General features: G+C 39.6%; 1 protein-coding gene across 6 annotated transcripts in view; it reads right to left on the minus strand.

Moving 5' to 3' along the window:
• Positions 1-22709, minus strand: part of LOC131956693 (protein CBFA2T1) — an 82591-nt gene that overhangs the window by 12290 nt on the left and 47592 nt on the right. For 2 of the 6 annotated variants that reach the window (XM_059321247.1, XM_059321245.1), the window contains exon 1: positions 1324-2284. The exons of 2 other annotated variants lie outside the window; for them this stretch is intronic. The gene's annotated coding sequence lies outside the window, so the exon portion shown is untranslated. Of the gene's footprint in view, positions 1-1323; positions 2285-7757; positions 8482-22709 lie in introns of those variants that run through there. 2 more of the 6 variants (XM_059321248.1, XM_059321246.1) reach the window with 2 other exon arrangements.

Here is a 22709-nt window from a genome sequence, read left to right on the forward strand (position 1 = left end):
GGGGCGATTGCTTGCTCCCCGGGCTAGTGCCAGTGGCAAACATCGTTGAAGAAATTGTTCAAATATCGTCAAAACATTCTTGGACAGGACCAACTGTTTATTCTTCACCCCACCTCCACCCCACACCCAATGGAGATATCTCCCACGATCATTTCCCTTTTCATAAAACTTTCCTCTGCACGAACATATACATATATAGGACTATTATATATATATATATATATATATATATATATATATATATATATATATATATATATATATATATATATATAATAGTCCTGATGATTTTATCCCCTAATACAACTAGGTCTTAGAGATAGATTAACTTTGCTTCTAATGCCCTTCAAACCATCAGATCCAGAAAGGTATCAGAGATGTAACTGTTCACTATCAATACTATCATCTATTGTAGAGCCGTATATTGGTGCCATAATGGAAAGGGTTTGACACTGGTACCATTGGCAGTACTCTCCCTTCTTGGACGTTTCTATTATCCCCCCTACAATGGTGAGCTTTGTAAGACTTGATCCGACTGTCGGATAACACGTGAAGCACTTTCATAAACTCACACAAACTTTCTTTAGAAACTCCCCAAACCTAAATGTCGGTATAATTTTTAAATTTTAATGAAAAGATTTTTTTTTCTCAAAAACAAAATTAGTTTTAATTTTCTTCGGAAATTATACTGTTTAATTTATAAAACCAGCCCCCCCCCCTCCCCAATATTTTTTCATACATCAAACATCTGTCGACAGCCAATATCTGTTACCACCCGCTCACAGCAGCCAAGCATGCATTAATTATAAACCTCGCGAGTGTAGTATGACAGAATATCGAGCAGGATTGTAGTGCGAATAGAATACTGTACTTTTTGAAACGAAAATCTTGATCTAGATCTAGATCTATATTGAAAGCAGAGCTAAATTCGACAAGTCAGTTGAAAGATATTCTTGACAGAATTACCAAATCCAAAGTGACAAAAGTACAGTAGATCTAATGAGTAATCATCAGCTATCAACAACAAAAACAAAACAACAGAAAAGCCGACTAATTAATTGAATTAAAACAAGAAAGAACGTTGAACTTGGAAAGAAAAGAATAGAAATTAAATAGCTAATAGAAACTAAATTTTTTATAAATAGATCTAGCTTTAATTTGGATTTAAATATAATAATAACAACATAATTTTAATATACTACATTGACTTTTTAAACTACAGTCTGAGTAGATATAAAAAATGTAGTAAATTAGATTAGAAACATGAACGGTTGGTTTTTAAAACTAAAATTATAAGCACTTTTCTTAGGAACACAAACTTACAATAACTAACGCAAAGCATGGAATCCGATAGAAATCAACACTGTCCATAGAAGGAAAAAAAAAACAGTGAATTATTTATTAGCTAACTCCAGGTTGTTCGCTAATCTTGAACAAAGCTCGTTGTCTACAATTGACTGTACGGGAAGCAATCACCGTATAACCCACATCGTATGAATGTAAACAGAACACGGGCCGGCAGGGTTACACTTTGGCCCCGCGAGACTCAGCCAACGAAAGACGGCACTGCGCACTGCGCGCGCAGCTCTCCATTCATGATCACGCGCGCAGTCGTTCGCCCCCTTTTCCTCGCGTACTCTCTTCACCGTTACCTTGCCGTTCTCGATACGATTTTTACCCAATTTTACGTACGGCGAACGAAAAAAGCTTTGATATGTAATTTAGGGGAAACTATTCTTAGATAAAAATGTTGTAATTTAAGTTTAAAAGAACATACACGCGTTTTGTTGATTTTCTTCTCTTTTATAATTTTTATTCCGATTAACAAGACCATAAAAAACATGAAACAAAAATATAGTAAAGAAAGATTTTTTTTTAAATGTAAGAGAGGCGGGGATTTTGAGGACGTCAATCATTTACCAACATGACAGCTGGCTATTCTCTTAACTGACAATCCTCCCACTGTATTTTTTGATAATCAGCTGAATATTTACTTTTGCAAAACATAGTAGTGTCCCAAAACCTCAACTACGATAATGAAAAAAAAAATGAATCAAACACTTCAATAATAAAAATGTTCACTATTCACACAATATCCTGATAAATAATTCACGATTTGTGATTGGGGGTCATTTCACATAGTAGGTTCCGTTCATGCCAGAGCATTGCAGACTATTCTTTATGTGATTTTAATTTAATGCCATCATGAAACTGAACAAATATTTCACACTACACACATTTATTATCAAACTGACCTAACCAATTACCTCGTGAGTACGGGCAACAAACTAAACAACGTTAGGGCCTAGCCTTTGGGTGTCCATTTAAATACATTAAAAATTCAAATACAAATGGCCATGCGTCATGTTTTTTTTTTTTTTTTAAACATGACGCGACCCCTATGTACGACGGTAACTTTAACCCCAGCTACATTTACATTTTAAATTACCCTTTCAAAATTCTAAACCCATGTTTTTTCTTTTTTAAAATATGTTTTTTTTTTCTTCAAAAGGTGGCCTCAGCTTTCAAGATGTGCGCATATTTAAAACAAAAGAAAGATGTGCTGTTTGTCAGCTGGTGTCAACGGGCCTGATGGTCCCGGCCCTGACGGTCCCGACCCTGATGGTCCCCACCCTGACACCTCGCCACAGGTGTTGGCGGTGATAAAAAAAAAAGCGACTCGATTATTTTATAATACCCCTATCGGCTCACACGTATGCAGCAGTAGTCGATATTATCTTTGCTTGGTCTCATTATCGCCCCTTTCGTCCCATTAGCCCCGGGCTCGCAACATCTGGGGTCTAGCGTCAGTCAAAACGGTGGAGAAGGGGAAGGGGGAGGGGGATTGTGGTCAGGTGACCTGGTGAACCACAAACTAATAAATACTCACCCCCTCACCACAAACACATACACACTAGTTTATTAAAAGTTCTAGACGGGATTTTAGCATAGTTTACTGTACTCAAAGTACTGTATAAGTATAATGCAGCCTACATTTCTCTATTCTATTACCTTTCACTAGTTTGTAGGTACTTTACTGACTTACCTAACCATGTACACTTATACTGAGTTCATGCACGTGTTTACTGTACTTATTTTATATCATACCATATATTACACAGTACTGTGGTTTACAATACTGTACTGGACAAAACTATGCATAGTTTTTGTTGTATTCTTTTACAGTACGGTGTACGGTGTACGGTGTACGGTGTACGGTGTACGGTGTACGGTGTACGGTGTACGGTGTACGGTGTACGGTGTACGGTGTACGGTGCACAGCACTGCACTGTACTGTACTGTACTGCATTGCACTGCACTGCACTGCACTGCACTGCACTGCACTGCACTGTACTGTACTGTACTGTACTGTACTGTACTGTACTGTACTGTACTGTACTGTACTGTACTGTACTGTACTGTACTGTACTGTACTGTACTGTACTGTACTGTACTGTACTGTACTGTACTGTACTGTACTGTACTGTACTGTACTGTACTGTACTGTACTGTACTGTACTGTACTGTACTGTACTGTACTGTACTGTACTGTACTGTACTGTACTGTACTGTACTGTACTACATTGCATTACATTGGACTGCACTCTTCACTACCCCACTCTGCACTACACTACTCCATACACACATCACTTATTGACGGGAACCACCCATCCGACTACTAACGTTGACCTTGAGGCCCAGCTAATGTGATCCTGTAATGCGCCTACAGGTGGCGATGACGTAAGCGAGCTGACCAACAGACGCGGCGCTGTCAGGCCGGCTGACGTGAGCTGAAACACCTGCTGCACGGAGCAGACGACAGCTGCGGCTAATGAGGTCAGTGGAATATGGCCAGGTTGTGTAACACGTAGATGTACGTCAAGGGGTGAGGGTAGGGGGAGGGAGGGAGTGGCCTTTTCACAGAGGTCAGTCTAAGGCCAGGTATTAGTTTTCGACCATCAGACATGGTGGAGGGGGAAGGGGGGGGGCGGAGAAGTGGTCATTTCAGAGGTCAGTAAGGTCAAGGAACTGGTTTTTAACCATCAGACTTAAGGGAGGGGAGAAGTGGTCATTTTACAGAGGTCAGTCTAAGGCCAGGGATTTGTTTTTGACCATCAGACTTGAGGGGGGGGGGGGGGGCGAGAGAAATGGTCATTTCAGAGAGGTCAGTAAGGCCAAGAATTGGTTTTTGACCATGGGACTAACAGGAAAACAACAATTTTGGTGTAACATTTGACCTTAGACACATTAATCATTCGTTGACCTGGTAATGACCACATTATAAAATGACCACATTATAAAATGACCACATTATAAAATGACCAAATTATAAAAAATATGTTTTAAAAATGTTAATTTACTACAACTCTACTCCCTACCCCCCCTCCCCTCTAAAAAATGATTTTGCTTTGTTCACGATGATACGGTTTTATGAGGCACGTAATTCATTATGAATCTGTTACACTGTTACTCAGCCGGTGTGTATGTGTTGCGGTATTGTGTATGTGTTGTGTGTGTATCAGCCAATGGCCGTTACTTTTTTGGTTGCTGAATGTATAAGCCTCGTCGATGTTTGGATATACAAGGGTTCTATAGTAAAGACAGTGTTTGTCGTAATTGTTTGTTAATTTGAATGTCGTGTCAGATTTGAAATTAAAACACATGAACACAAGCGGCTCCACACATCCACACACTGTGTCACACAGAAAACAAACACACGCTCACACACGCTCACATAAACACACATGATCAGACAAACGAACGCACACATAAACACGCACCCTTACACACACTCACACAAACAACGCTCTCGCATGAACACACGTCAACACACATGATCACACAAACCAAACCCACACATAAACACACACGATCACACGCTAACATATACACACGCACTCATACAAACGAACGCACACAATCACACTCGAACAACACAAGACCCATGTCATCTTTAGCCCGTCCCCCAATTAAATTAAACCACTTATGTGTTGGACCCCTTTTCGCATTCTCCAGTCAACTCTACCCAGACCTGATGCTAATCCTGGATGCTAATCCTAGACGTTAATCCTTTCCATGAAAAAAATAAAACCCTAATCAAACCTACACCACACGAGAAAACCCAATACCCCCCTCCCCCTCTCTCTATACTTAGCAGCGGTCAGCCTATCCATCGCAGTCACAATATTTGTACAACCCCTTCGCCGCTGAAAGACGATCAGACACGTCACGAATGTCCAGCCTCCCTACCCCCCTCCTTCCCAGGTGGGTGGCCGGACCATGCGAATAGCCGGGCCGAACCACCCAGATGAACATAACTAACAACCGGGCATCCCAAGAACCTTAACTCCTCACCTGAATTTCTCCAACGTTTACGAGTTATTTTCTATACCCTTCTTCAAACATCGGGATTTTCCGATTTTATTTTTAAAAAGAAAAAAAAACCCACAGCGTCTATGCTTTTACTATACAGCAGGGCCCGCTACTCGCGTCGATTCAAGGCTATTATTTTGAAATGGATGGGTGAGCGCGAGGGCGTGCAGCGCACCTGTGCGCGAGTGCCAACATCTGGAAATGTGCGCCTGTAGCAGACAGTCTGGTGCCAGCGAGGAATGCGCAGGCCACCAGATACGAGCAATCTGGGGCCCACATGTTACTCGCGGGCTGGGAGATGTAACTGGCGAGAAATATACGTGGGTAAGGGGATATGTAGTGGTGGGGGTGGGTAGGTGGATGGGAGGGGGTAAATGGAAGGAGGGTAGGGGGTGTAAGGTGAGTGAACGAGGGTGAGGTGTTATACAGAGTTATGGAAAAGTTGGTGTGAGTGATATTGTGTAAAGTGTGAAAGATATTTTGTGCGAGTGTGTGTGGTAGTTAAAGCGATTGTACAAAGGAAAGAGAGGGTGAATATGTTAGCTCACAGATAAAATATGACTTATTTAAAGAGCTGAATTTGTAATTAAAATATGATGCTAAGAATAAATTGTAGGTATGAATAATGGAAAAAAATATTTAGCAAACGAAAAGTAGATTTAGATCTCAATAATTATGGAAAGCATATTTGGGAATTAAAGAACTCTAAAAAGAAAACATATATACATGTAAATCAATGGTTAGGAGTGAATAAATACTATATCTTTACTTTAAAGTTTCAAGCTTGTTATTAATGATTTGTTAAAAGACCTTTTTTTAATAGAGTGGAGGTAAACACATTTTAATCGTTTGTTTTAAATGTCTTTTTGATGTGTTTTTGTTTTTACATTTTAAAAGTTTAAGATTGAGAGTTTTCAGTACAGCTATCTTAAACGTAATTTTCAGTACAGCTATCTTAAACGTAATTTTCAGTACAGCTATCTTAAACGTAATTTTTTCAGTACAGCTATCTTAAACATAATTTTCAGTACAGCTATCTTAAACATAATTTTCAGTACAGCTATCTTAAACATAATTTTCAGTACAACTATCTTAAACATAATTGTCAGTATAGTTAATGGAAGTGTTTTAAAAAAAAAAAACAACTAAATAACTAAAAGGTCATTGACCTACGAACTAAATGTATCAAGAACTAGTTCATTACTCGTATTTCAATCACGATGATAGACGAACATGAAATAAGACACATGTGAGAAATCAAAGCAATTGTCTACTGATTACCCTAAGCGTATGATTCGTGCACTATGGAATTACCGGCCAAGATTAACCCCGGGAATTAGGATTTGGTGTTAGGAATATGGTTAGCATTTAGTGTTGGTGGGGGGGGGGGGGGGAATGTGTGTGTTTCTAATTATCCAAAACAATAAATCTAAGCAAAGACGCTTTTGAAAAAAAAACGCAACCAACAACAAATTGTTATATCATGTTATATTAAGGCGGGCTTGTCTTAACTCTACACAAACACAGACACACAGACACACGGACACACGCACGCACACACACACACAACACACGCACACACAGAGAGAGTATACAACAACAATTATTCCCATCCGATAACGTAATATAATATTAAATTTCATAATATACATATCGAATACTATCATGTATTATCCAATTCAATACGTGTATTACCTTGCATAACCTAATCGATGTATATCCTACAGTATTCCGCATTACCAAATACCAAGGATACAATTCCTATACTATTTAACAATCGACCACACATAGAACATAACATCCTATTCTATCCCACACTTTAGTATACATAAAATCAGGGGCGTAGCGAGGGGGGGGGGGGGCGGGGGGGGGGGGGGGTGCGGACCGCACCGGGTGACACCATTTAGGGGGGTGACACCAAGGCAAAAATAGCAAAATATATAGAGAAAAACTCGAGGGGGGGGGGGTGCAAATCAAAAGTTTGAGGGGGGTGCAAATCGAAAACTTGAGGGGGGGGGTGCAAATCGAAAGTTTGAGGGGGGGGGGGGTGCAAATCGAAAATTTGAAAGTTTGTCCCTGGGAAGGGTCTCTATGCCTCTGGGGGGGGGGGGGGGTGACACCCTTAAGTGCCGCACCGGGTGACACCCGACCTCGCTACGCCACTGCATAAAATAAATTCTACACTATTAAAGATACAATATAAAATCCTATACTATCCCATACTAGACTCCATTAAATAAAATATCCCACAGTCCTGTATGCACTTAAGGGTCGTTGGCACGCTAAGAAACGCCAACCTAAATATAACATCTGTACCAGCTGGTCTAGCAAAGTCACATGACCTACAGAGATGACAATACAATTAAAAAAAATACACAACTTACCGCAATGAACGAATTGAACCTGAATTTAACCACAAACGTGTTTGTTAATTTGTTGCTATATATAGCCGTAAAATATATGTCACGCGGTTATGAAGAATCCATGTAACGTGTTTATTTGTCCTACACACTACACTTTAAACCAGTCAGCCTCGATAAAAAAGATCAATACATTGTTTTTTTTGTGTGGACCTTTTGATTATAGAGTGTGTAGACCATCCACGGCTCGCGGAGTTGGATCTTTCACAGCTGCAGGAGCCGGGAGGGATGGCGAAGGCCTGTGACCGCAACCCAGGTTTTAATTGACTGTATGTCTGACGGTTTCTTTGTGAGGGTTATATTGGTACCCACCATATGAGCTCGACATATGTGCCCAATCAGGTCGTTAAATAAGACAACAGCCGGTCGTGAATTCAGGGACTAGTCCAGAATGTTCGAAATCTTTGGTTTTAGATTGACCACGCATTTTGTTTTTTATTAAAAATCCAAATATAACCAAGGGGGATAATTCACACGCAGAAATGAAATTTAAAAAAATAATCACAGGCTCTTGAATTATTTTCACATGGCTAGTCAGAAAACAGCTGGAAATAATTTAGTTTAAGCTTTTTTTTTTCACGTGTGTATGTTAGCAAGTCTAATATTTTATTGAATATTTGATATCTTTATTTCATATCCAGCTTTCACAAGATCCACTTATGTACTGTTCTATCTCTGATCTATATCCAGTATTCGAAAGATCCACTTATGTACTGTTCTATCTCTGATCCATATCCAGTAATCGCAAGATCCACTTATGTACTGTTCTATCTCTGATCCATATCCAGTAATCGCAAGATCCACTTATGTACTGTTCTATCTCTGATCCATATCCAGTATTTGCCAAATTCACTTATATACGGTTCTATCTTTGATCCAAATACAGTTTTCACAAGATCCACTAATAAGCTATTCTACAGTGCGCTCATATCCATTCTACCCTATGTCAGCACATATAATGATCAAACAATGATATACATACAGCCTGCTGTAGTTCCGCCTCTGTAAGCAACTATATACAGTTATGTATAACCAGCTATATATAGTTATGTGTTACTAATGATATGTACACTTGTATCTATCCAGTGTCCACCTATCAGTGTGGCCTCCTTTAGAATGGGAGTATCATGCACTTGTGTGGACTAGCGACAGACACACAATCAACGTATTTCCTTCTCAATCCGTCAAGATGGGGGGTGTCAGGTGTAAGGGCGGGGAGATCCACCAGCGGGGGGTGTCAGGTGTGGGACACACAGAACTAATTTAACTAATTAGCCGGCGCGATGAGCACAACATTCGGCGCACAGCTGGGGCCCACCAATCAAATTGATTATGGCCACGGAGCTTAAACCAATCGGATTGATTGTTACAACACAAGCCGATTATTCGGCCAATCAAAGAGCGCGTTACGTCCCCCCTCGGGATCTTGAGAGAGTGGGGGTATCGGGGGAAGGAGAGAGAGAGAGGGGGGGGGTGTAATCCATTATTGAGTTTTCTCGACGGCCATCTGTTGGCCAGTCTGTCAGCAGGATTCCAGCCGAGGACAGTGCCAGTCAGTGTGGTCAGTGTGGGCACGCGACTCTAATGAAGACGTGCAGTCCGTTCACAACACTAGCATCAGATCACTTTTTAAATTATTTTTTTTATTTCACCTTTTAAAATTTTATTAAAAAAAAACAAGAACTCAAATCTCGGCGTCGGTTATTCGACCAGAAATAAAAACAAGCTTTAAAATCAGCTAGTTTTCTGTATAGTTATACATACTTTAACTTCACAATCAGCCAAAGTTTGCCATACAAAAAGCCATAAAACTTAATTAATTAGCCATAATGAGTAAAATATGGCATCAAGAAAAAGGCTCGATGTAAGCCAAAGGATTTTGGTACTAATTTAAAAAGTGATTCGTAAATAAACATCTTTAGAAAAGTTATAAGCATAGTTGTACGTATCCCGATTATCTTGACTAGTGATTGTAAATGAATCTGAAATACTCCATTCAATCCAGCCATATAATTTTAAAACAGTTTAAATTTTAAACGGTTCTAAATACACCACTTAGATTTTAGACATGATAAAAACCAATGAAACTATTGTTGAATGAAACAGTCACAAATCGTGTGTGGGTTTCGTTGAAAATATCCGTCAAAGATCTCGCATAAATTCCGTAAAAAGAAAATATCGCAAGCTTCTGTTTAAAAAATGAGTCACAGATCTTGCATATATTCCGTAAAAAGAAGATTTCGCAAGCTTCTGTTTAAAAAAAACTCTTCAAAGATCTCGCATAAATTCCGTAAAAAGAAAATATCGCAAGCTTCTGTTTAAGAAATAAGTCACAGATCGCGCATAAATTCCGTAAAAAAAGAAAATATTGCAAGCTTCTGTTTAAAAACCCCTTCAAAGATCTCGCATAAATTTAAAAAACCCCGTCGCAGATCTCATATAGTAAAAACAAAATATCGTAAAGTTGGGTTGAAGAAACCCGTCACAGATCTCACATAGTAAAACCAAAATATCGTAAAGTTGTGTTGAAGAAATCCGTCAAAGATCTCGCGTAGATTCCATAAAAAGAAAATCTCGTTCCGGACAATGAGACCGGCTGAGCTGTGCCGGACGTCGCCGTACTTAAGACGATGCCAGAGCTCCGCCGAAACTTGCCCTAAGCTCCGAGCTTATCCGCATAAGCTCCTTACCCAGGCGCAGACCAAGGGACAGACAAAAGATGGTTACCGTAGCAAATCTTCCTCATTGTCCACAACAACAAAATCACCGTAGGCCGATGAGGGGACTTTGTGGGCCTCGGAGATTTCCGTGGGCCGCGATAATAAGACCACCGAGCCAACGCCGGCACTGTACACGTCCAGCGGCCCGCATCCCTCGGAGCCATCTTTCTACGGCTCTGGCGAATTGGGATGATTTAATTGCATTATTTTGTCAGCCGGGGACTTTGACCCTGGTGTGACATGAAAAAAAAACCCAAGAAATCAAATCAACTCTCCAAGTCTTTGTTCTGTTGTCTTTACGCCGAAGCTAACATTTGGTGTAAAAGTTGAAACAATTTTAATACAAAGATTTCTCAAGTTTTACTGTAGCTTTTGGATTATGAGTATTTACAAAGTTATCACATAGCTTGTTAATTAGAGTTTCCTAGTTTTTAGTAATGTTATCCACGCACATCTGAGGATAAATATCTTACAGTCTTATAGTAAAGTGATGCAAAAAATCAGATGCCAGCCTTATCTAAATTTATCTAGGCAGATACAGCAAGTCTTTGTTGTATTCGAACCAATACAATTTTCACATTTCAATAGTGTTTGTTCCTGTGATAGTTTTTTTATTTATCTTTTTCACATAATATAACATGTCTTCAGTAGATTTTCACATAGTGTATATCACGCCTTCAATAGGGCAAGTAAGAAATTTTTCTTGAAGAAATACACATTTCACTTTTATTAACAGCCTAACAAATTAAATGAATTCAAATATAATCTCTCCAAAATATGAAATAAAAATGTTTCTTTTCTTAACGTTTAACCGTAGAGTTTAAAAAAAAGGACTAAAAGGAAATACTAGTAGGAATTCAAATATTCTCCTCCCTCCCATCTCGCTTCTTTAACTGAGTACAACAGAGTTCAATCTCGATTTAAGAGTTGTGTTTCCGCTGTCGTTTAGTGTCTTTGAATGAAAAAGTTGTAAACATTTGATTTTGTGTTTCCAGTCGGAAAAGATCACACAGAAGGGACCTAACTAGTTCCAACAACAAAAACACCTACACAAACAGTAAATATAAAGAAAATATAATTAAAAAATAAACACGGAAAAGTATCTAGAAGAAAAAGTCAGAGACTAATTGTCCCTTCCCCCCCCCCCCCCCCCCCCACACCACCAATTGTGTGACTGCTCTCAAGCAGGTGTTTGTTAGACAGAAATTAGCTTTCTCTCTTCTCCAATTCCACTTGGGTCAATCTAACAAGATGTGGTCGGTATCGTGGTAAATTGTCGTGTTTTTATTTTTATTTTGTCGTGTCTTGTACTCTTTTAGACTAATCTATTTTTAGAAACATCGGCTGTAGTAATCACGACCTACCTATCCTCCCCCCCCCCTCTCCCCGGGTCCACCCTACCACTGCAGCAGTCAGGATTTACCTATATTCATCCACACATCAGATCAGCCTGATCTACACTGAAACATATTTACAGCTGACCATTACCAGTGGTCAAATGGTTGGTTTCGTCTACGTGTATTAGCCGTTATGTCTTTGGGGGGGGGGGGGGGGGGGTGTTGTACTCATATGACGTAATGTTCTCGCAGACAATTTGCCCCCCTCCCCCCCCCCCCCCCCCCCCACACACACACTCACAATATCGCTGCTATAAATACAGTATTAAAGCCAGAAATCCTACTCCAAACACACAGAATACAAATTTGTTTCCCCCTAATATAGTTCTGATAAAAAAAAAAGATACAGTTTTTCAACGTTAATCCTTTCTAGTATATACGCCGCTAGGTAGTGTGTCATTCCGCCACTCATCGTTAAAGGTAGTGAATGTGGCCGTTTTTTTTTATACGAATCTGATAGTTCTTGTCACCCAATACAATAGATAATCAGCATCTTCCTTCCTCCACGCCTTCACCTACTCATCACAAAGCATAAAAAAGTCAAGAATGCCGTACCCACCCGACGTGCGTGACTTCGTTTACGGCCGCGCTATTGCCGCCGAGTACTTTTATTGTTTATTTTAAGTATTAGGCTGGGCTGTATACCGTAGGCGTAAGGTATCATTTGATCCATAGGACAACCTCCCTCCCCCTCCATCTCAGCGCTGTTACACAAAACTACATATATACTCCCCACTTCTCTGTATTTTACTCCCGTATGTTTCTATATTTTGTTAAAAATTAATTTAAAAAAATCAATCGGAGGCTGACGCTGGGACTAATTAAAATCTCACAGATGATCCAAGTGATAATTACCACTAGAGACTAATACGTGACAAGAAACTTAACACTGATTGGTCGTGTCTATGAGATTAAACTGTAAGGCAATCATTAGTAGTGAAGTTGGGTTTACGGGCCGCAATGATTGGTGAGGCGTGGGTTCAAATCTAGTCTATATTTTACAATCACAAGTCTGAACCGAGAACCGGACTTGAGACCTTCGGGCTAGCAGCTAAACGGTCTAACTAGTTGACCATGGCATCCCACCATGTACTTATGAAATCATCTGTTTAAAATGATGACATGCACCTAATTACTGTTTGTTCTTTGATGTCATTTATTTATGTAAACTTCCTCTTTAGACCCAGCAATCCATTGAACAGATGAAGTAGATTTCATTTTTCTTAAACTCGGCATAAGCAGGGATAATGTAGTCAGCATTATGCACAGACGCCTTTACTTTCCCCAACGTAAGTTAGGTACCCACAGGAGCTGGGGGGAGGGGGGTAGTAGTAAGTAAAGTTCCCTTTTCAAACCTAACGGTCTATGGGGCAAGTGAAGTAGAGTTCACTTGTTTCTGTGACCTCGGCATATGAAGAGATAGTGTGGTCAGCACTATGCCCAGCTGCCTTTACTGACTTGAACCCGGATTCGTACTCGAGACTTACGGGTTAGCAGTCCAGCTCTCTACCGCTAGACCACTCCGTCCCTGAGGTGGGGGGTACTCACGGAAATCCTACCGTCATAAGTCGGAACCGAGATCCACACTCGAGACCTTCAGGCAAATAGCTAAACGCTCTACTACTCGACCAAGCCTACCAACCTTGTAGGCCTACTTGTGTACTTATCTATTTAGAATGATGATATGCCCACAGTTATCGTTTGTTCTTTGGTGTCATGTACTTATGTTATTATATGACTGTATTGATGACATGCACTTAATTACTATGTGTACTTTGATGTCAAGTACCTATCTATTTAAATTGACGTCATGTACTTATGTACTCATATTTAGATTGACTACATGCACGTGTATTATGAAGTGTATTCTTGAACACGGTTTACAACAGATCCACAACACAACAGCTAGCAAACACGTGGTTCCTCAACAGCTGGTTTAACATAGAGGGACAGGGATGATGAAAAAAAAATTAAAATGTATTGAATACATGGAACATGTGTGATTGGAGAAATGGATCAGGTGACAGGTGTGTGAATGTGTGTGTGTGTGTAAGGGTGACACGTGATGGAGTAAGTGTGGTGTGTAACACGTGTGTGTAGCTTGTGACACGTGTTGGGGCACGAGTCAGATGACGCGTGCGTGTGATATACATCACGTGGGATAAGCGTGATCGATCGACGGGACAGTAATGAGTGTATATGTGAAACTGTATGTAGATAATGTCGTATGTAGGTTGTATATGTGGTACTGAATGTAGACACTGTATGTCGTATGTAGGTTGTATATGTGGTACTGTATGTAGACAATGTCGTATGTAGGTTGTATATGTGGTACTAATGTAGACACTGTATGTCGTATGTAGGTTGTATATTTGGTACTGTATGTAGACAATGTATGTCGTATGTAGGTTGTATATGTGGTACTGTATGTAGACAATGTATGTCGTATGTAGGTTGTATATTTGGTACTGTATGTAGACAATGTATGTCGTATGTAGGTTGTATATGTGGTACTGTATGTAGACAATATGTGTCGTATGTAGGTTGTATATGTGGTACTGTATGTGGACAATATATGTCGTATGTAGGTTGTATATGTGGTACTGTATGTTGAAAATATATGTCGTATGTAGGTTGTATATGTGGTACTGTATGTAGACAATATGTGTCGTATGTAGGTTGTATATGTGGTACTGTATGTGGACAATATATGTCGTATGTAGGTTGTATATGTGGTACTGTATGTTGAAAATATATGTCGTATGTAGGTTGTATATGTGGTACTGTATGTAGACAATGTATGTCGCATGTAGGTTGTATATGTGGTACTGTATGCAGAGTTATCTCTTCGGAACGTGATGGAAATTATATAGTAAACATATACTTTTACTAGTGTCCGCCCAACACCCCCCTCCCCCAGCTCCCCCCCCCCCCCCGGAGAAAAAATTCTGGAAGAAACACTGGTAGATTGTATATGTAGCACTGTATGTAGGTTGTATATGTAGTACTATATGTAGATTGTATATGCAGTATTGTATGTAGGTTGTGTACGTATTTTATATGTTAACAATGTTTGTCGTATGTGGGTAGTATATGTAATACTTTATGTAGACTGTATATGCAGCACATGTTGGTTGTAGTACTGTATGTAGATAGTGTATGTAGTACTGGATGTAGGTTGTATGTGTAGAACTGGATGTAGGTTGTATATGTAGCACTGTATGTAGGTTGTATATGTAGCACTATATGTAGGTTGTACATGTAGTACTGTATGTAGACCATGTATATCGTATGTAGGTTGTATATGTATCTCTGTATATAGGTTGTGCATGCATAACTGTATGTAAGTTGTATATGTAGCACTGTATGCAGATTGTGTATATACTTCTATATGTAGATGGTGTATGTAATAACCTTACTGCTACATGGATAGTTCACAAAGCTTCAGATTTGTATAAAATACTATATGTAAGTAGTACAATTAAACTTGAGTTCAACTGTTGAACATGTTGAACTGTCCCAGCTTCCATACGCCACAAGACTACTTCGACCGCGCAACATTTAGCGATACTCACGGGTCAGACCCTGGGTTTTGACGACAAGAGGCGAATGACCCCTGCAACATCTGGGCCTGTACACTTAAGACGAGTTAAGATACGTGTCGCCATAAGGGTGGGATATAAATAGAATTCTTAATGTCGTCCAATTAAAAATCGATGGATTGAATCAATTACACGTTTATCGAAAAACAAAAACCATTTTTTTGCTGACGTATATATATATATATATATATATATATATATATATATATATATATATATATATATATATATATATATATATATATATATATATATATATATAATGAAACGGTATACATATTTCTGATGTTAAGTCAAGTTGATTGCTAGTTGACTTCTCTTTGTGAGTTTTTAATTCCTAAATTGCTGATCGTAAAAATCACTCCCCCCCCCCTGCCTCTACGGTCTACCTTCAACGTGCATCACCAAACTGCATCACGGGAATCGACCTGACGCCCACCTGGCCTAGCCGGAACGGCAGGACGAACCATGAAATGTTAATCACACGGTGGCGGCAACAAGGAGCATTAAGAGGAGGAGGGGGAATGAAATATTCAACAGCGCAAGATGGTGAGCCTGGGTTGGTTTTTATAATACATGACGCCATCTAGTAAATCACGTTCAAAGAAGGAAAAGGAAAGGGGTGGGGGAGGGGGGGGGGGGTAGAACGAGCAGTGGGGAACTAGTTAGAACTTGTCGAGAAGAATAAAAAATTAAAAAAATCCGGGTTTGAATTATTGATACATTTATATGCTCCTGGGCGCGCAGATGGGGGGGGGGGGTCGATGAGCCGCCCCCCCCCCACCCGATCGCACGTGATTTTTACAAGTCCATTCATTAGTGCTATCTTCCGTCAGGGGGAGGTAATGATATGTCCAGCCTCAAGGGAGATCACCGATGTCCCCCCCCCCGTCCCCCCCACACGTTTCCTGAGTCGATCTCAAGATGGCCACCAGCTGTTTTACGGCTTTCATAATTCACAGGCAGAAGCGGGGACTCCCTCACCCTCACATACACCCTCACACACACACACACCCTCACACACCCGCACCCGCACCCTCACACACCCACACCCTCACATACCCGCACCCTCACACACACCCTCACACCCTCACCCACACTTACACACACACACACCCTCACACACACACACACACTCACACTCTCACACAAACACACACACACACCCTCACACACACACACACACCCTCACACACACGCACTACTGCTTGGGTTTTGTGTTTTGTTGTCTGTGACGGCGCATGCGCAGATCACCGGGGGGAAATAACGTCGATTGGCGTTGACGAATAAATAATTCCGTCTAATGACCGACACACGGCGACCCGGGGGTGGGGGTAGGGGGGGTGGTAGGGACAAACGAGGTGATTTGAGTGAAAAAAAATTAAAGCAGTGACGCATTGTGTTCACAATTGGCGTGGCACCTGGCACTGTCACATGATGACATCTGGCACTGTCACATACTGACATTGAGGCATTGTCATACATCACGTGGGGCGCACAAGATCAAACTTCAATCAATATGTAAACCATCGCTAATTATTTAAAAAAATGGATTGGCAATATAAAAAAAAAAAAACTTAAAAAATTAGCATGACTTATTTTCGTAATCCGGAAGTGCTTCGTTTTTTGCCAACCGTGGTCTGGTACCTGATCATTTTTAAATTGTGTACCAGAATGGTTTCAAGTCAACCTCTCACTGTTTATATATGGGTGGAAATTGTGTTTAAAATAAGTACAAAAAATAATATTTCTTTCTTTAGTTTTATTAGTAAACGCATCGGTCGCTCAGGAAATCTCAAACACATTTAAAACCAATGTTTTCATTAATATACCAACAGGAAATACATTTTTATTACCTTTATTGTGATGTTGTTTTTTAATGTTCGTTATTAGCTCGTTATTAGTAACGTATTTAGTACATAAATTTACTAATAACTAATGCGTCGACATTTATCCATATCCAGTTCAGACCTCGTAAGCTGCTATTTTTACTTAAATACAATTAAATTAAACCTCAGTCTAGAAAGTCTTGCAGTTTCTAGTCAGCATGCACGAATGTCAGGGTTAGGTGTATGATATTAGCCAAAAAATGAAAACAGTGCCCTGCAGCTTTCTTTAAATAAAGAAGTGTTTAAATAGTAACAATATATTCATATTGACGTTCATTATGTGTTTCTTTCTGATTTTATAAAACTAAAAAACACCCATTTATAATATCTTGATATAAAATACTCCACATAACACGTAAGAGTATTTTAATTTCAAAGACCGTTTAGCACAATGTCCATTTTGTTAGAAAAATTTTACAAGAAACAAAAAAAAAAAAACTATCTATATATAGATTAATTAAAACTTTTCTTAAATTTTAAAATGTCCATTTGGTCATCAGAGGCAAAGACCTAATGTCGAAAAAGTACTTCTTGTTTCTATCACGCAATGCTTATTCTTCTTCTGCGTTCTTAATCTTAATGTTGGTAGGGATTCCCTACAACACAAATAGTATCACGTGTCAACATGTTATGCGCCATATAGGCCATTGACTCCGATTTTCTTATTAATTTGCTCCGATAGCCTTGTCCACCCAATAAATACAAGGTTGCTGTTGTTTGATTGTGTAGTTTTTTTCCTCCAAAAATGGGTAGCTGCCCCCAGCAATCGAGCCTCGTCTACCCGGGGTTCAAACTCTTTTCGGTTTAGCAACCATGAGCTTTACCGACCCGACCAAGCGAACTCCGCATTGTTTATATACCAAATGTTTTGTGCGTATATTTTTATGTATATAAAATAACACTAGCACCATGTAGGCTACATTGTTAAATAGACATTCTCTGAAAACATCCTAGTAAATATAATTTCTTTCTTTTAAATATTCAAATTTTTAAAATAAAAAAGCTTGAAGATAACTCAGATAATGATATGGAAATATATATCAGTAAATTGTCTATTTATCCTTTATTAATATTATTGTTATTTTAAATATGACCCTTTGTTCGAAAAAAGAACATCTTGATAGCAAATGTTACAATCAAAAGATTACTTAAGCGCACATTGCAATACTCTAAAATTCTAACTTTCTAAAAATGAACTCACGTAGAATCAAGAGCGAAGCCTGTAATTATCAGTTAATATGTCTATCCCACATACATAAATTATATATATATTAAGCATTTAAACTATATATATATATATATATATATATATATATATATATATATATATATATATATATATATATATATATATATATATATATATATATATAGTTTAAATGCTTAATTTATTAAAATAGAAAGTCGTAGCTTACCCCTAAAAGAAAACACCTGATCATGTTAACGGCTAAAAACGTCGGTTGGTTTTAATCAGCAGCAGACGGGAGACGTGTGACGTACTTCCGGCCCAGAGATGACTGACGTCCGGCGATGATGAGGTCCAATACCTGTCGCACGGCGGCATTAAGGGCTTAACCCATGTCACCAATGTTGTTACATTCATCTCCCCCCCCCCCCCCTCCCCGGGGACGATGCGTTCCTCCCCCGGGCCGTAATTCACGCTCCTCCCACCCACTAGCCAAAACAAAACCCATAGCTTAAGGTTAATCCTTTAACCTTAAACCTTGAACAACATTTTTTTTTAAAAATCACGGGCCTGAGGGTCGTGGAAAAGGGGGGGGGGGGAGACGCTCGAGCCACGTGACACACAATGGCCGCCGGCCGCCCGACCAGTGGGTGATGACATTTTTCCAATTAACAAATCGGGGGTTGTCGTCTGGTTGAGAAATGAAAACATATTGTCTAAGTACCGGCAAGTGGGTGGGTCTAGTCATGGCGGCTTGCTTGGAGAATCTTGTCTTTTTTATTTAAACGTCGACCATTTTAACGGAAAGAAAAATAGGAGAAAGGGAAGTAATATTGATTTCACCAATTAAAAATAAAGAAAAATTAAAGGTTGTTATTACTAATATTACAATACCCCGTGTGTCATCAAACATACGATTTATTCTCAATTTTTTTAGAGACAATAAAAAAAAAAAAAAACAACACATCATGGTTATCTCATATTGACTTGTTTTTGTTTGTAGTTTAACAACAATTTAGTAATGTGTTTTACATCAATTGGTCTTAAAGAAACTTTTAGTTTGAAATAATCGATATAAAAACAGTATCGTAAATTTCATTAAAAATTATTATCGGTACCCTTTTTAAAAAACCTTAATAATGTGTATTTTGGTAATATTTTTCACCCTTTTTTAGATCGTTTTTTGAGGTATCAAATCATACGTATTGTCAACAGCACCATCATTAACTCTCCCCCTAATTGCTCTTAATTACTTCAGACAGCTATATGCTGGTGACCATGTGGCCGAACACAAATTTAGTGGGATTGTTCGACTACTGAACTAGCGTGATTGTTCGACTACTGAACTAGCGTGATTGTTCGACTACTGAACTAGCGTGATTGTTCGACTACTGAACTAGCGTGATTGTTCGACTACTGAACAAGTGGGATTGTTCGACTACTGAACTAGCGTGATTGTTCGACTACTGAACTAGCGTGATTGTTCGACTACTGAACTAGCGTGATTGTTCGACTACTGAACTAGCGGGATTGTTCGACTACTGAACTAGCGTGATTGTTCGACTACTGAACAAGTGGGATTGTTCGACTACTGAACTAGCGTGATTGTTCGACTACTGAACTAGCGTGATTGTTCGACTACTGAACAAGTGGGATTGTTCGACTACTGAACTAGCGTGATTGTTCGACTACTGAACTAGCGTGATTGTTCGACTACTGAACTAGCGTGATTGTTCGACTACTGAACTAGCGGGATTGTTCGACTACTGAACTAGCGGGATTGTTCGACCACTGAACTAGCGTGATTGTTCGACTACTGAGCTAACGGGATTGATTGACTAATAAACTGGAATAACTATAAACAACTTGATTACAAAACTTTCTAAGTTTTTATCTCACGGCTAAAGCTTGCAGAGCCACCCCTGGCCCACGCCTCCAGCACAATTAAGGATACGTGTCAACTGGTTATGCACCATTGAGGCCATTGACTCCGATTTCAGCCTGCTTTTCTTTTTGAATTTGCTTCCATAGCCTTTGTCCAACCAAGAACAAACTACAAGGCAGCAGTTGTTTGGAGTTGTCTCTCCTAGAAGAGTGGCTGTCCCCAACTTAAGAGCCTCATTTGCCCGAGGGTTCGAACTCGAGACTTTTCAGTTTAGCAGCCGTGAGCTTTACCGACTCAAACACGCCGACCCCTTTTGAGTCCCATAACCACGTCCAACAAATTGTTGACCCATCTATCACGTCCAACAAATTTATCACGTCAGATGCCAGACGACGATGACAGATCCTTATCGGCGGCTCGTGAAACGAACCAGGGGCGGGTCACCCCGGGGTCAAGACTGTTTGGGTTATCCGCGGTGGTCCCCCGCCATGGTGTCACGTGCGCCATTTTGAGACAGCATGACGTCACCGTTTAACGCGAAACGTTGATAGCAATAAGGTCATTGTTTTATGTGGGTAAATGCCTCGTTTGTGTAGGTCATATAAAGGCTATATATATATATATATATATATATATATATATATATATATATATATATATATACGATCATATTATATATATACGATCATATTATATATATATGTCTATATATAGGCCTATGTATATATAAATAAATAAAAAAATAAATAATATATGCATACATATATATATATATATATATATATATATATATATATATATATATATATATATATATATATATATATATATATATATATATATATATATATATATATATATATATACACAAATATACGTCTCTCTAAGTGGTAAGCGCTTTACTCAGAGAAACACGAATCAACTCCGGAAATGAATACACGAACTAGAGCGTTATTAGGATCACGTGACAATAACCTTTCAAGCGGGCTGATTAAATTGTTTAATGAAGGTGAGCGGTATATACCAGCAAGGGACGCTACTCCCAAAGCACGGGTCAATAGGAGGGGGTAACTCTGATGGTGTTTGCTGGTGTTCCCCGAGCAGAAGTCATACGCGTCAATCGAGCGAGACGGACGTCAGCCATCTGTCGTCATGCAAGCGCGTGACGGTACGGTACTGATGGCAAGCCGGGTAGAAGACTGCAATATTAACTCCCGCTTTAGAAATTGAAAAAAAAAAAATTCTGCTCCGATTGTCACCTTTCCCTGGGGGAGACGGTGGAACAGTTACCCGGGCCTATTCACAGAGACCATGTCTGCGCGTGCTCAACACTTGGCTAATCCTGGTTGTCTGCCGCAGGGGGCCTGTGCTTGGACTCAGGGTCGGGATGTACTGCCATACGCGATACCATCAGTAAGTTTCCCTTTCAAACCTGACGGTCTATGGGGCAAGTGAAGTAGAGTTCACTTGTTTCTGTGACCTCGGCAAAGAGATAGTGTGGTCAGCACTATGCCCGATACCATCATTACCCTATTATAACATACCATCAGTAGCCCAGATTATTGATAACGCACGCTGTAGGTCAGTTACTGATCCATAGTGTAGCTCTCTTGCGTTCATCGTTAGCCCAATTGCTCAATAAACTAGGATGTCACACCCCCCCCCCCCCCCCATCTCCTTCCGCCAACGATGGGCTAAAACTAAAAGAAACTTGGATGTCCCCCTATTTTAACTTTGATTAGTAAACTTACTGAAAACAAATCAGACTTCCATGTTACAATTTTTTTTTTTTTAGTTTTGGTGTCACCTGCTTGAATGGTGTCAGCAGTTCGCTCCGTAACAACCCCCCCCCCCCCCATCTCCCTTTCCATGCTCCTGCTTGTGGCGCTATTGCTAGTTCATTTTATAATTTCATTGTTAGCCCCAATTAATCGTTAGCCCACGTTAAAACACCATCGTTAGCCCACACTATAGTTCCGTTGCTAATCCGTATTGTCGCTTCAGGGTTAGCCCACACTATGGTTCCGTCATTAGCACATACTATAATACTATTGTTAGCCTACACCATCGTCCACAATAAAACGCGACTGTTAGCCCTATGTTATAGTACTTCAAAAAGCCGTAAAATAAAACTGTCAATAACACCATCGTCATCCTATACAAAAACACATCCACATAAACCACACAGTACACCGCTGGCTACCTACACTCGCAACAGCAACAACCAGTTACATTCA

This window comes from Physella acuta, unplaced genomic scaffold, assembly GCF_028476545.2.
Source record: "Physella acuta isolate Inbredline_101_S28 unplaced genomic scaffold, ASM2847654v3 ptg001170l, whole genome shotgun sequence".
In the NCBI taxonomy this organism is placed as follows: Eukaryota; Metazoa; Mollusca; class Gastropoda; family Physidae; genus Physella; species Physella acuta.